This window comes from Ischnura elegans, assembly GCF_921293095.1.
Source record: "Ischnura elegans chromosome 13 unlocalized genomic scaffold, ioIscEleg1.1 SUPER_13_unloc_3, whole genome shotgun sequence".
Taxonomy (NCBI): domain Eukaryota; kingdom Metazoa; phylum Arthropoda; class Insecta; order Odonata; family Coenagrionidae; genus Ischnura; species Ischnura elegans.
In genome coordinates this window covers 2,777,466-2,793,006 of record NW_025791659.1, presented here as the reverse complement: position 1 = coordinate 2,793,006, position 15,541 = coordinate 2,777,466, and the positions used below count along the sequence as shown (strand labels likewise).

At 39.9% G+C, this 15,541-nt stretch overlaps 1 long non-coding RNA gene across 1 annotated transcript; it reads left to right on the top strand.

The window, feature by feature from the left end:
- Positions 1 to 7,889: 7,889 nt before the first annotated feature.
- On the top strand, positions 7,890 to 15,404 carry LOC124172865. The gene is made up of 3 exons (XR_006868304.1): positions 7,890 to 7,900; positions 15,145 to 15,244; positions 15,327 to 15,404. It is a non-coding gene; the product is annotated as an uncharacterized LOC124172865 (long non-coding RNA).
- The last annotated feature ends 137 nt before the right edge of the window (positions 15,405 to 15,541 follow it).

The window sequence follows — 15,541 nt, the reverse complement described above, 5'->3', positions numbered from 1 at the left end:
AATGTAAGCGGGATATGTGCAATGTTTAATACCACATAATTTATGCAGCACCTGCTAGATAATACATCTACGTTCAGAAAGTCGATTTACCTTCTCTCGTAAGTTGGTCGACCCGTCAAAGTATGTCGTCTACAATTAACGTTGAAGCTTTTAGATCAGCGATAGTAAACATAGCATACATATAAGATATCCTCCGCAATATCACAGCAAATAATGCCACTGAGTGTTTAAAATCAGTTTGATTTAGTGACACTAGAAGACTGCTTCTTTCCCTTGCCTGACAAACCTCGTCATGAATCCAAAAGGAATTTAACGAGTGAGATGGACTAGTGGTTAATGTGAAGACTTACCACGGCAGCAATCCGAAGTCGGTAATTCGAACCTCTCGGTATCAATTTTTTTTTCAGTTACATAGTACGGCAGTAACATTTTGAATGGAGAAAATTCTCTTTTTTGCTATCCGATTTCCGCGGATATCATTATACCTTTATACCAAAATATCAGTGCACCAATAAGGTATTGAGAGAAGATTTTTGGACGATAAGTTAAAAGAGAGGTGCTATTTTGCACTCATACGACCATATTTTAAATATGCAACGAAGATATGGGATGCGGTGTAGAAAGACTTAATTGTTTAACTTAATAAAACACAAAGGAAAGCTGTGAGATTAGTCAAAAACTGCCACGGGTGTTCAGAAAGCTTTACATATATGTTAAGTGCATTAGGTTAGGAACCGCTAGATACCCACAAGCGAAGCTTATATTGCTTGAGCAATTGAGAATGGATATCTTTAACAGTAAAATATGATATTAGTACGCTACGTAAGAAATAAAGGTGTCCCAAATTAGAATATAAAGGCCCTATTGGTCTTAAAATGCATCGTAACAAAAAGCAATTGGAAAGAAAAATACGAATCTTTATATGCCAAAGAATACAAATTCTTATATGATGTACTGAAGGTCATTGTCGAATATTTAACAAATATTGAGAAATTTAAGCTCAAAATAGGACAGATCAACGCTTTTAATCTCACACGTTTGACCTACCATCACTCATATGTAAAAATTTATATTTGGTTATTTACTTTTTATTAAATCCATCTCTACGAACACACATTTTCTTTCAAATAGACTTAGTAAATTGTATAATGTTATTTTCGGGAGGCAGGCTGTAGTTTTTGCTTCTACTTTGCAAACGTTCGTGTCTATATAAATAAATATTCTTCTATTTTTAGGTACATGGAAGTGAATAAAAAATTAAATTGGAAGATGGTGTCGAAAACTAAGGGCAGGGGAACACCTAAACCCTGCCCTATATATGGCAAAAGGTATTCTACCCAATTGGCCCGCCACATCAAGTTAGTTCACCCTTCAGTATACCAAAAATATGGAAGGGAAGTTATAGCAAAATGCTCCCTGGGAGTAACGGGCCTGGTGGCAAAAGGCATAACCAGGTATCCGGAGCACTTCATATTGAATTTATTCGGTCAAGCATGGAGGGACTCCCCAGAGGAAGTTCGGGAGAGCCTCGCATGCCTCGGGATAGAGGTAATCCCTTCTGGGATATCCCTCCTGGAGGCATGCGGGGTGGAGGTGGAGAGGGATATTGACGGGGTAAGTAACGGGTCGTTTTCCGTGGACACATGATATTATTCATATTCTCATACATATACTTCGTCGTTTTCGGCAGTGAAAAATTGTTTACGCTATCCCCATTGACACTATGCTTTCCTTTTAAGAGCGCTGAGACATCGGAAGATGTAGGAGAATCATCGTCATCACTTTCTCAGGTGGATTCAGGGCAGCGCAAAAAGTACCAAAAAAAAGGTTTCTGCCATTGAGAGCCTAGATTAGAATGGAGGAAACCATCAACTAATGTCAATACTTCGAGGCAAACCGTTTGGCCTAACTTAATGTACCATAAGAAAGATGTGACCTCATTACGGATGCAACCCACAACATTTTCTGCGTGAAATCGTCCAACGCGTTGGACGTACGGACGTCACCTTACATTCATACACAGTAGAACTTTGTTATAACGGCATCGGCTGTAACATCAACTCGGGTTTAACGTCACATTTTATGCAGACCAGCCAACATTTTACGTTGTGCGAAAACCCGTTTATATCGTCAACAAATATTGCGACTCGTCAAATACTTTGCGATTCTTAGGTTACAAAAGTGGTTGTGTGATTGTATTATGTCCCAAAGTTCATAGAAACCACGTGTAGAAACATTAAAAGCAAAAACAGGTGACAAGCTGGACGTTGAGCTGGTGACAGGATGCAACTCTTTTGTTTAATTGGTGTCTGGAGGGAGCGGGGGCTGTCCCGCATACCAGGGTCTTATCCCTTCCCACCCCTACATTCTACAAGGCCACTGACGAAGGCACACTGTATTGTATTGTTTGTTTCGTTTGTTACGGTAGATTATAAGTCACATCACAGTAAACAGTGTTGTACATAGCAGAACATTTGCGTTTTTACTTCGTCCTTTCCCTCAGGTTTAAGGGTGATTTTTTATACCGTCATTCGGTTATAACGTTAAAAATCTTCTGGTCCGTTTGATCACTCTGAATGACCCTCCAATGCTTTCTGTTGGGTTGCACAGATTTACTTGGCTATTCTCCAATAGCTTGGGCACACCTCGGTGTACCTAGACGCGGCACGCCGCCAACGAGGAATCCTCATCGTGGGCAACTGCAACGAAGGACAAGCGACAACGCGTGACGCGCGGCAACCAGCGCCCGGGCCGTCGAGCACGCTTTCAGCGTTGTCCGGCTAACCCCCGGCAAGCGAGGAAGCTCTGCTATTGGACCCGCGTCAGCCTACGGGAAGGAAGCGGCACTAACTCCGGATCCCAGGACCTAAAGAGGGCCAATTCCGGACTTCATCGCCAAGCATCAACAGCGACTGCTACTTCACCAATTCCCTTCCGTCACCTTCAGGGACCAACCGGGGGGCCGCGGCTGGCCGAGTTTGTTCCTAATTTCAAGCTCGGCCACTGCGGTTCTCACCTCTGGGTGTCGCCCCCTGCTGCACAAGGTGACCATCCCAGGTCGCTCTCGGCCGCTACCCCGGGCATTCTGAGCCGTTAGTATCGCTCATAGCACCGCCCGGGGGAAACGGCCGGGTCCCCACGCTAGGGAATTAGGCCCCTTCCTGCCCTCCCCTCAACGACAAGGCCCCAATGGCGGCCAAAACCGACGCCGCTGATTCCCTGCCGGAGTCGGCGGTGCCGGCTGATGACGACATGAAGAACCTCTACGCCGAACTACAGCGTCTTTCGGCCAAATTCCAAGCCAAGTCTTCGAGGGCTGCCGAGGTATTAAATAAGGCCATTCCTCGTATGATGAAAGCAGCCGATATAGATGAAAAAGCAGCCTGCCGGCCCTCAACCGATGATGATTCGACGCCTGGAAGGACTACATCCAAGACGCCGGCGCCCTGCCCTAAATTCGGCCTAAAATAAATCATTTTCGGATGCTATCATTCCGTCGTTCCAACCTGATTTACAAGATAGAATTTTTGCTAAGGATACTGAAATAGACGTAAGTTTTCTTAACTAGATATAATCATTAACTTTACTTAGGCATTAATGGTATCCTCCGCATCATTTGTATGAAACCTAGATCCTATATTCTGCAATGAGTGATTTATATAATTTAGCAAGGTCATATTCTTAATGTGTTAACTGTTCTCAAGATCTATGGATCGATGATAACAGTTATGGTGAACAAAAAAACACTGCTAATGAAATAATTGGTAAAGTTTTCATAGAGCGACAAGTAACCATTTATGTGAAACAAGCGATAGAGGTAAATTTTAAACACTAACTCAAAGCGAAAAAAAAACAAAGTCACTCGGTCTCGATCCGGAGACCTCATCCACGCATGTCAAGCACTCTAACCACTGGGCTACTTGGTCGTTAAGTTGTGTGGGTGAAAACCAGTGCTAAAAATAAATATTTGTCTCTGCTTGCAATTTGGTAAGGCTGAATGCTGATAATATTAGCGAAAACAAACCAAGTTTTCGAATGATTACCTTCACAACTTGCTGTGTTTTTATAAAATATATGATATTGAATCCTATACATAACGCAATCTAGGCGTATAACTTTTAAAACACTATATTTTCCTGATTCTCTGACGTCAACAAAACTATTACAAGTCACCTTACATGCACTCAAAAGGAAACAGTTTCTTAGACTATTAACCAACTGTCTTTGTGAATGTTTTAATATGAGTATGTATTATTAGCTCATGTCCGGTAAATCTAACGATCAACAATATGTCTAAACACTTAAATATGTTGCGACGAGGAAACTCACTCGAAGATTGGGGCATGATGATACATTCCAATGACTGAAAAAACTTAATTTTCATGAGATAAAGGTTGTGTTATTCGTTCGATTATTTCATAATTTCCCGGAGCACTATATACTTAGTGCATTCGGTCAAGAATGAAGGGACGCCCCAGAGGAAATGCGGGAGAGCCTCGCATGCCTCGGGGTTGAAGTAATCCCTTCGGGGATATCCCTCCCGGAGGCATGCGGGGTGGAGGAGGAGACGGATGTTGACGGATATTGATGATATTTTCCATATTTTCATAAATATACTTCGTTGTTTTCGGTAGTGGAAAATTGTTTACGATATCCCCATTGACATTATGTTTCCTTTTTAAGAACGCTGACATCAGAAGAACGGAGGAAGTGGGAATTTCGCCTCCGTCAGCTCTCCTCGAGACGGAAGTAAAAATATTCCGGATGTGAGTCAATGAGTTATTTACACTTTTTATAGTATACAGGACATTTCTCATATCCCATGAAGCTTTTTACTGTACGCCCTGTAACGTTACGTTTTCCTTTTCAGAACTCTGAAGCTGCGGAGGAGAGAGCGTTGCCTGCGGTGAGGTGAGTACTTGGATGAAAAATAAAAATAAATGAGAGGTTTTTGTATATGGATAGAGTTTGCATTCCAGTTCATTCTCTGTCTTACTTCAAATGTCTTACTTCATTCTTCATTCATATCATAGGACAGAGTCGAGGTTCACCAGCAGGAGGCATATGTCGGAGAATATGTCAGTTAATGCTATAATTATATTTGATACCTAGAATAGAAAAATACTTATTGCATATCATGGAAAACATCCAAATTCAACTTTTCACTTTCCCGAACCAACATAAGCATAAATGTGACTTTGGGTTTCTTTATCCTCTGTTAGGGATACATAAATGACTTGAACATTTTTCTTGCATCTGAGAATTTGAGTCTTCCCGCGACGCCAGATATTTTTCAGGCACCTCCAACGCCTCGAGGTAGGTAAAGGAAGAACTGTTTCAAAATATGATATTGAAAGTTTGAGTGTTAATTTTAGCGAAATTCTTACCTAGATTTTTCTTAATTTCAGGGGAGGACATTTCCCAGATTATTCTTCACTCTGGATGTAGCCTGTGGCACATTCGAAAGGGCGAGTGGCAAGCCATGGGCGACTTAAGAATACCTTATCATGAATTTGTATTGTAATTTTCATCTGATATTATTTGGTTATCTCAGGAAATGTTATGCTTCACTTTTTTAGGGCGCCGATATACCGAGGAAGAAGATATCCCCACCATCGCCATTACCTGTGAGGGTGAGTTAAAGACAGGTGTACAGCAGAAATCGAAGAGGAGAGTTGTGAACAAGTGCTTGGATTTTATTGAACTTCTTCATTTTTCATTTGAACAAACACAAGTTAAAAATGTCTTGTTTCTTTGTTTCTTTCAGGGGTAAGGATATGGATTCAGTTGAATTGGAGGAAACACCAGTTGTTTTGAATGGGGAGGTGGAGGCGCAATGCCCTGTTTACGTGAGTCAACCATTTGCTCTCACTTGATAATAAGACTAGAGGAATACTTATTTTAGTCCATGCTTATCACCCAAATTCTACCTTTTCCTTACACGGAAACATATTTCATCTCCGTTAATTTAATTTTCCCAATTTTAGGATGCTGAGACATCTGTGGAGGACGGGTCTCCACAATCACAACTGCCACGGGTGAGTACAGAACTTTGGAATAGCAGATTTAGATAAGAAAATTTTCATTTTGTTACTTATCCCACCTCTTCATTTGTAAAAACATTAGTGCAAAATGTCTCCCTTTTGTTTCTTTCATGTCTAAGGAAACGGATTCCGTTCATTTGGAGGAAACACCGGTTGTTTTGAATGGGGAGGTGGACGGGCTATGCCCTATTTATGTGAGTCGACCATTTGTTCTCACTCGATATTAGACAAGACCGATACTTATTTCAGTCCATGCTAATCACCCAAATTCTAGTGTTTCCTTACTCGGAAACATAGTTTATTCCCAGCAATTTAATGTTTACAATTTTAGGATGCTGAGACGTCTGCGGAGGACGGGGCCCCACGATCACAACTGCCACGGGTGAGTTCATAACTTCAGTGAATAGCAGATTAGGAAAGAAATTTTTTATTATGTTCCCAGGTTTTACCCCACTTCTTTGTTTTATCTTTGTGCATACATTTGTTGATAATGTCTCACATTATGCTTGTTTCATATTTAAGCACATGGATATAGTGAAATTGGGGGAGACACCAGAGGTGATTATCCTGGATTTGGAGGCTCAGTTGTGAGTCCATCAAACTTGTCGCCCATGGTGACACTTTTTTAACGTTCTTGAACCATTATTTATCATTTATTTTATCATTCACCATTATTTATCATTCATTTAGCACGTATATAAGCGAAAAATAAAACCACTTTCACGGACCTCTTAAGTATTGGTATATGATCCAATTTATCTTACATTTCTCAGCTAAGGTGGTAACTAGATGCTCGAAAAAAAATATCCAATAAAAATGGTTACTGAATATTTACAACACAATAATTTCGCATGTGTAAATATTTGTAATGTAACACTTCTGAAGTGAAAACTTCTTATGTCACACTGAGAGCTTTTGTAGGTTGGTAAAAGGCATGTACTTGTGACTCGATTTTTTTTTATGCGTTCAATTTGAGTAGCTTATTCCAATGTTGTGCCATATAATTCGATGAGTGTTTACGACTATATATTGAAGAAATATAAAAAAGGAAACACTTGCATGACAGTTTTGAAGTGAAAACTTCTTACTTTGAACTGGCGCACTTTTTTTCAGATTGGTAAAATAAACTGAACTTGCGTGACCGTCACCTCAAAATCGTCACTGCCTCGCTGTTAACGAAGGGAGGGGAATAAAGAGTTTTATATTTGCTCATTCGTCATGTATGAAAATATATTCTGAAGCAGAAAGAATTGCTACGTTTAGTGTTGACAATACTCGTCCATTTTGTTCTAAGCAGTAGTTATAAAAATTATTTTCTTGAATTTCTGTTAGTAACTTGGCTTTTCCGAGTTTAAATTTGTAATCCAGTTTGTTGCATAGGCTTCTTGTACATTTTTTCATGTCAATCCATGTCAAAAAGTTTTCAAATAAAAAGTTTTCACATCCAACGGCAGTCCCACGACTGCCATGTTTTTTCTAGAATTGCAGCTACTTGACTCTTGCAACTGGAGTTTACATTTGTGTTGCTCGTTTACTTTTGTTTGTAAAGAAATGCAAAGTTAGTTTGTTGGCATAATTTGAATAACATGTTGAGTTTTCTTCCATGGCTTGGTGCATACTCAAGCTCTTAGTTCAAGGCAGTAGGGCCTTCTACTCTTTATAAGTTCAGTTGGTTCTAATATTATTTATTTCTTATCTAGTGCTCCGAGATGTGTGGTCACAAGGAAAAGCAGAGGTGTTGCGTCAGATAGAAGATGGTGGAATGTAGTCAGCTTTGAAGGATCCTGGTCAGCCTGATAGGATGGAGACCGTCAGAGGTGTAGCTTCCTGTGTCTGCAACCAGACCTGAAATATGGGTAAGTTTGTCTGCCATTTCACATCGAGTAATAAAATATATTGTGTAGCCACTACCAGCCATGGGATGAACTTGGGAGTTTTGAATCCTTACATTCAAAGGTGACTTATTGCTTTGTAAAAATTATCAGACCACCATGAGGTGTCTTTCTTCATAATAAGGTGTTGCAAAAGTGGTATTTTAAGTGTTGTTGATGTATGCATATGGAAGTGGCACTTTTTAACGAAATGTATATGAAGTCAGTGTTACTAGAAAATTGGCACTTCTTTAAAATCGAGTTTTGTAATTTCAAACCTTTTTCGCAAAGAATTGTGGCAGACTTTCAGGACAAGAATGGGTCTTTTAATAGACATTCCAAAAGCGGGTAGCGGTACCACAAATGGTGGAAATACGAGCAAGACGTTTCTTCTGAAATCCAAAGCTATCGGCGGAAATTTGTGGTGCGTAAAAGAATCAATTACTTGTGTGTTTGTGTTTCATTATCTTTAACCCTTTCACTGCTATGAACGTATCTAGTATGTTGGCACGGCAGACTGCTGTGAACGTACTCTTCCTATCATGCACTTTCGATCAAGTACACCCATGTCTCGTATAGCGCAATTTCGATTAGCGCAATTTCTATATAGCGCAAATTTGTTCCTTGGGGAAAAATTGCAACGCAGTGTAGCCTAATCACAAATCTTAAACGCTCTCGTGATAAAACGTGAACTTGCGCTAAGTGCACACGAATTTTCTATCATTTTACGCATATTAATATTATTGCTTGCCTCAAATCTTCTTTTTTGTTTATATATTAATCGAAATCCATTGCTGTGCAATGGCCAAAAGTATTACTCGTCATTGGGTCCAGAAAGCCGGCCTACCGAAGTAATTTATCTCGTCTCCTTAACAGAATGAGTTAATTTAGATCATTAATTAAGCGTGGGGCTAGTGGAAATGAGTTTTTTTTTCAGCGATACGGTTTGTGACATTTTTTGCCGTCATAGGTTATGGGGCGATTGACTTCCAGGTAGAGGGTCTACGCTAAAGCCTTCAAGGTCATCGGTATTCACGGGGGAGAAGTAGAGCGGTGGCCGAGTTGCGCATGAATAGCATCGACATATAATAGGGTCCCCTATAGAGTCTCAAACACAATAGCTTCGTTCCCTCCCCGCAGTCGTAGGCCCTCTGCGTCTCAAGAATACAGTTCAGCAGTAGAAGGTGATTTCGATAGAGCCATGCAGAGTAAAAACCAAGAGAAAATGGCAAAAAATAGGAATCTTATCTACCTGGGTTAGGTTTCAAGGCATTTAAAGACTGTTTCACGTAGCTGCTAATGACTCGAAGGACTTCAAATTAAAATGATTTAGCATTCATAAACTTCACTAGCTATGAAATGGCATTCAAAGTAGCATTTGCCTGTCCCTTCGATGAGCGACAAAAGGGCCTGGGTGACACAATAGTTGTTTTTAGACTGGTTTGAAAAATCGTCAACTGCCGGCAATGCATTACGAACCCCTGAGATGGCAGATGTTAGCCCACCCGCACGACAGGAGGGAATTTCAAAAGCACGTAAGAAATTTTTTTAACGTGAATAAAAGTCTTCAAATGCGTGCATACTATCTTTAAAGATGTTTTAAACTATAAACATTTATATAAATAATGTTTTCTAAGGCTATTTATGGGAATATGTATGTTTTAGAGGAAATTCAATACCCAAGACCTATGCTACCAGGACCGCATCCCTATCTTCCCAATGTTAAAACGCTCTCGTATAACGCAAATTCGTATAGCGCAAAGACCCCAAGGAACGCATCCCTTGCGCTACACGAGACATGGGTGTAATCCGAAAGGTTGCTCATCCGGGACCCTTTCTTCGACGAGCTCACCCTTGCTGGGCCTTATCTTCATCCCTCTAAGCCGGTGGCCTCCTCCCCTAAAGTTGACCGCTCTGACAGCAATTTGAAAATCAATCAATCCATCCCATCATCAAGAAATGATAGTTTTCATTGCATTCCTGCTTTTAAAGCAATCTTGTTCGTCTTTGAACCATGTTTCTGCGATAAGGATAACGATTTTGTTAACTTTGCTAAAGTGGCCATTTTCTGGGTTATGGCTCGAAGTAGTTTCTAAGTCATTGATTGTACTTGTATGAATATAATAAGCAGCTAACATGCAGCACTTTTAATATTAAAATTAGAGAAATTTTTGTCTCCACCATTTATTTTTAGAGAAGCCCCTGATTGTTCTAAAAAAGAGCATATTCCATTTTTATTGAAATACACATCAATACAAATATATTTTTGATGCTAATGTTTTGAAAAAAATTTCAAATTTAGTAGAAATGGCTAGATTTTTCAGTGGGGTTTTATAACTTGTGGCCGGCACTCAACGTGTTAAAAGCAATGAGTAAATGAGAGTAGTTAAATGACTTACAAAATGAGCTCTAGATTACTGTCGTACCGGTTAGTTCATTGAAAATATCTTACGTTTCAATTTCCCGGCTCCTCAACTGCGCACAGCTAAATCATCATTTCTGGAGAAGAAATAAGCAACCATTAAATTATTTATGCAGTCAATTTTCGAAATATGTATATTTGTTCATTTCTCAGGAAATATACACTAAGAATTGAATTATTTGTCTTTTGAGTAGCGTTTACAACTTTTAAACGAAACATGACAAATATTAACTTATATTTCGAGTTATGTATGAACATTAACATGGAAATTGTTGCTGCGTTAAATGTGTTAATAATGGCCTTAAAACTTCGTTTAAAATTTGACAATGCTCAGCTAAAAATGAGGACTACAATTCAAAGTCTGCAATTTACGTCCAAGCAACTATTATCCATTTGCTAAATACATATAAGCGCAATACATAAGTTGACTGCGAATCAATGCCGCAAGTATGGTCGTAAACCCGGAAAGGAGGGAGCACAACTACTCTTGGAGTCCGAGATAATGAGATAATGCAAAGTCCCTGTGTCCCTCGAAAAAGGTTCTGCGAGAGCCTTCTTAACGAATGTCCTCCAAAAATGCTCCGTACCACGAGAAAGAAGTCTCTTGGGGCTCAGTACAGAAGTCATGCTAAGACGAAAACTCCGCCGTATCCAAAGGGTTAAACCATTTCCCACTGCCGAAAACAGTACATTTATGAAATTATGAAGAAATATCATGTCTCCAAGGAGGACGACTCGTCACTTGTGTTTCATTACCTCTTTCCTCACCAACTCTGCATGCCTCCTCGAGGGTCGACCCTGAAGGGATAACTTCTATCCCGAGGCATGAGAGGCTACGGGACATGTCCCCAGGGGAGTCCTTCCATGAGGATCCAAATATTTTCAGAATAAAGTGCTCTAGGTAGGGATGCACTCCCTTCCCACACAAGAAGGTCACAGCCTTGCAGTCACAAGAAGGTCACACCTCTCCACGGCCTCCCTTCCACGTTTAGCAAACGCATCAGGATGAACGCGCTGCACGTGGCGGGCCATTTGTGTCTTGTACCTGTTCCACAGATAGGGCAGGGCTTCGGTGAGCCTCTGTTATGGTCGTTACAATTTGTTATTGCCTTGGAGCGAATCTGCTTACTTGCACTCTGACGTCACAGGATGTTTTTGTAGCACAAAAGAATTAAGTGTTTTTTGCAGACTTTGAAGCTCTGTAGTAACAAGAATATTGATAATTATATAGTCATATTTTGCAAACCTTAATAACTTCAACTTACATATCCATTCATGCAAAAAAATAGCCACTTTTTCAACAGCCAATTAGGATGAAAGACACCTCTTATGGAAGATATCTTTGGAAGACTTTTAATATCTAAGCCACACATTGTAATTATTGCAGCAGCTCTTAGAATATGAACTTATGGTCAGTTGAAATATTAAATATTTACTTCAGAACTACATCAATGCCTGGGAGAATATATTTGCCTTTATCAGGACTTGTTTTCTTCATTTTTTTTCATTTTTACATTCTGGTTTTTGAACCAATTTCAAGCGGCAGATAAATAGCCTATGAGTTGAGGTGAAAATCTGCTTATTTTAAGTGATTTACAGGGTGATATTGAGTAAGATAGGGTGATATCGGATGACCATTGTTTTAAAATTCGTTTTTGTAGTACATGTAAGTGACTTTTATTGAAATTGAAACATTTCTCTCTTCAATGCCCTTTGTATCGGTCAATTTATTTCATCTAGTGTGATTAATCAAATAATTGGATACCAAAAATATAAGTGTGAGTATTTTTTCTGATTTTGGCATCTCGCTGGCTATGATGATGGTCGTGGATTCGAATCTTGTCAATTTCATGTCGTTAGTTCCTAAAGTGAAACTGTTTTCAGTTCTTTATTAACAACAACTTACTGCCTATTGCAATGACAGCCATACTATAGGTTTTTCTTAAAATTGTTTGAATAATAGCTCAAATATTTTTGAAATAATGGGATAGCATAAAAAAATTGTCGAAATGGGATTCAAGTGTTTGAAATCTGCTACCAAATTTCATTTTTGAAATTACGACATTATAATTTTTTTCCAGCTTCCTTCGATTTGGGACCACTGTGCGTCATTGACATCCCAATAACCAAGTACTAAGCCTTCTCTAACCAGTGGCAATTCCTCCTTTACTCCAATCCCAAATGCCGGCTATGGTAGGGTCCCTCTTCACTTGGTTTATTTAACAGTAGCCAATCACTTCCCGTGTTGGAACCCCAACCCAATAGGATTTCCCCTCTCATTATTCGCTAACGCCCCAAACTGAACCACTTCACATTATCACCTTACCGCTGCACAATTTTTTCCATTTCTTTAAATAAAAGATGTAAATTGTTCACTACAATTGGCAACAACAATGGAAGTATTGGATGGATACACAAGTAGCCATCAATCATATATTCTATATTGTAGATTTTCTTAAAATTGTTTAAATAGTAGCTGGTGGAAAAATTCTAAAATGAAGGGATTGCATCAAAATATCACCATTTCCAACAGTGTGTGGCAGTATAACTCATTAGCATGCATAACGTTTTTTCAATCTTGTGGTGAGCTATAGTGCTCGCAGAGTTTCTGTGCACTAGAGAGTTTCCCCAAGCCCATTTGGCCATGGTAGAGGAACCCCGATTGGCTGCCGGCGTCCAATCCCGTTACCCGGTTCTTGACTTCAATGCGCGCCCGGTACGAACCTTCTAAAGAGGCGACCTGAAAGAATCGCCGAAGGCGAACGTAATGCCTCGCCGACGCGCCGGTCTTTAACATAGAAATTCTGTTTATGATACACTACAATAGATATCGGGTCTAAACTTAAAGTGATTCCACTATTCATCGTTGGGGGTTGAGAATATTATTCTCATCAGCTATCTCCATGACTACGCAAAAAATGATGCAGAACATAAAATTCTTCACCGACCAATTAAAAAAATCGATTGTAATCAGGTATGGGGTAATCGTCTCTGCGGTTATAAATGAGAACTTTCTCATTTCCAAACCCTATGAATCTCTAAAACGGATGTAGAAATTCATAATACCAAAATGAACTTATTCCAATGAATTCCAAATTATACGGAATATTGCTGTGAAAGCTGTGAAAAAGACAGCCACGGCATGTAGCGTGTCCACCCGCTACGTTTATTCGCTCCTCAAGAACATCGGGAAAGAAACAGAGAGGAAGAAGAGAGGGCCATATCCGAATCGGAGTAAAATTGACGGATTCGATGAGGATTTAGTACGTCAAATATTTCTCAATATGTACCATAAAGGTATATATCCAACAGTGGAAAGGGTGAGAATTGCTTTCCAAGAAGCTGCAGGATATCGTGGTTCATATTCTTCTTTTAGAAAAATATTCAACAACCTGGGGTTTAGATATGTACTGGGAAATGATGGCAGAAGAATATTGATGGAGCGCAGTGACATCAGGGAGGGCAGGATGAAATTTCTGAAAATCATGCACTCTCCCCGAGTGAACTCACTTTACGAACAGATTGTGTACTTGGACGAAACTTGGGTCAACCAAAATTACTGCCAGCGTCATATTTGGGTGAATTTCCTACCTACAGGTGCCTACAGGGAAGGGTGGGCGATTAATCGTAGCACATGCAGGATCTAGTGTGGTGGGCTTTATCGAAGGTATGGGATTAGTTTTTAGATCAGGTAGTAGAGATCCGCTTTCCGACTACCACAAAGACATGAATGCGGATTGTTTTACTTGGTGGTTTGAAGAACTGTTGAGGATGTTGGACCGGCCGTCAAATATAGTGATGGATAATGCGAGTTATCATTCCGAAATCTCCAATAAAATTCCCAACACAGCGTACTGGAAAACACAAATTCAATCCTGGCTGCGACAGCAAATCGTACTGTTTAGTGATAGTAACACAGTGAAGGAACTACTCGATAAGGTAAAAGACTACGTGGTGAAAAATAAAATCACTTCATCCTATCAGTTGGACAATTTAGCCCTTTCAATGGGCCATTTAGTGGTGCACCTTCCTCCCTACCACTGTAAATACAATCCGATAGAGTTAATTTGGGCGCAAGTGAAGAGGATTGGAAGTGAGAGGGCGCGTGTGGTGGTATAATTTGTCAGCATGAGTGATGGCATCGCGAGAATGCAACGCAAACTTTGCAATTTCTCTTCTCCGTATGTGTTCCTTTTTTTGCTTCTCCATGAGATACGTAAAATGCTTTTTGGATCACCTTTCAACTTTTTTATTTTTTATTTTTAGAAGTGGGGGAAGCGGTGGAGGATAAAGGGGGGGGCTAGGTTGCATGCAAACGTCATTCGTGTCTTGACAACACAAACAATGCAAAGGAAAGCATTTAGTGAACTTTCGCAAACCCTGCTGCTCTCCGAGGCATAATGACATTGTATGGTCAATGTATATTTAAATGTCTTATAAATGTAAAAATGAACCTGGACAGCCATAAAACTGGTCGTGACGTTCACCATCATAACACTACGCTAAAAAATAATCTCATTCAGCCTCAATGTAGGCTGTCAACAACAAGCAAATCTTTTGACCATATATAACTGTGCCTTTTCAACCACCTACCTCGAGAGGCCAGAGACTGTTCATTACCCAAGTTTAAGCGTTGTCTCCACCTGTGGATATTTAGCCAAGCTTTCTACTCTATGAATGCATTTCATGATTTGCATTTGCATTCATTCATTTCATCTAGTATATCATTGACTTTAACGAAGACTATTGCATTGTATTGTGTTTAACGTCGAATAAATCATTATTATTATTATTATTATAATTTCAGTTGCGGACCATGGAAGGGCCAGTGATGTTCGGACATCAGCTCTTGGGCGACTCCCATATGGTGCGCTTGGGTGCGCATTTGGGGTGGCGGTTGGAGGGAGGTAAGTACATACTCATACTATGATGAAATACCTTCTCCAATAATTTCTCCTCATATTCATCCCCTGTGATTTCTTACAACAGTTCGCCCTGCCCGCATCGGCTTGTGTGTATCGGGGCAGAAAGTCATCCAATTGAGGAGACTCGTGGATTACCACGTATTACGTAACCAAGTGAAGAGTATGATACGCAATGCAAAAAAAAATCATTTCAAACGCACTCTAGGAAAAAAGGGCGATCCTAAATCTATGTGGAAATCCATTCCTAATCTTGGAATTTTACCTCCTAAAACCAATAGC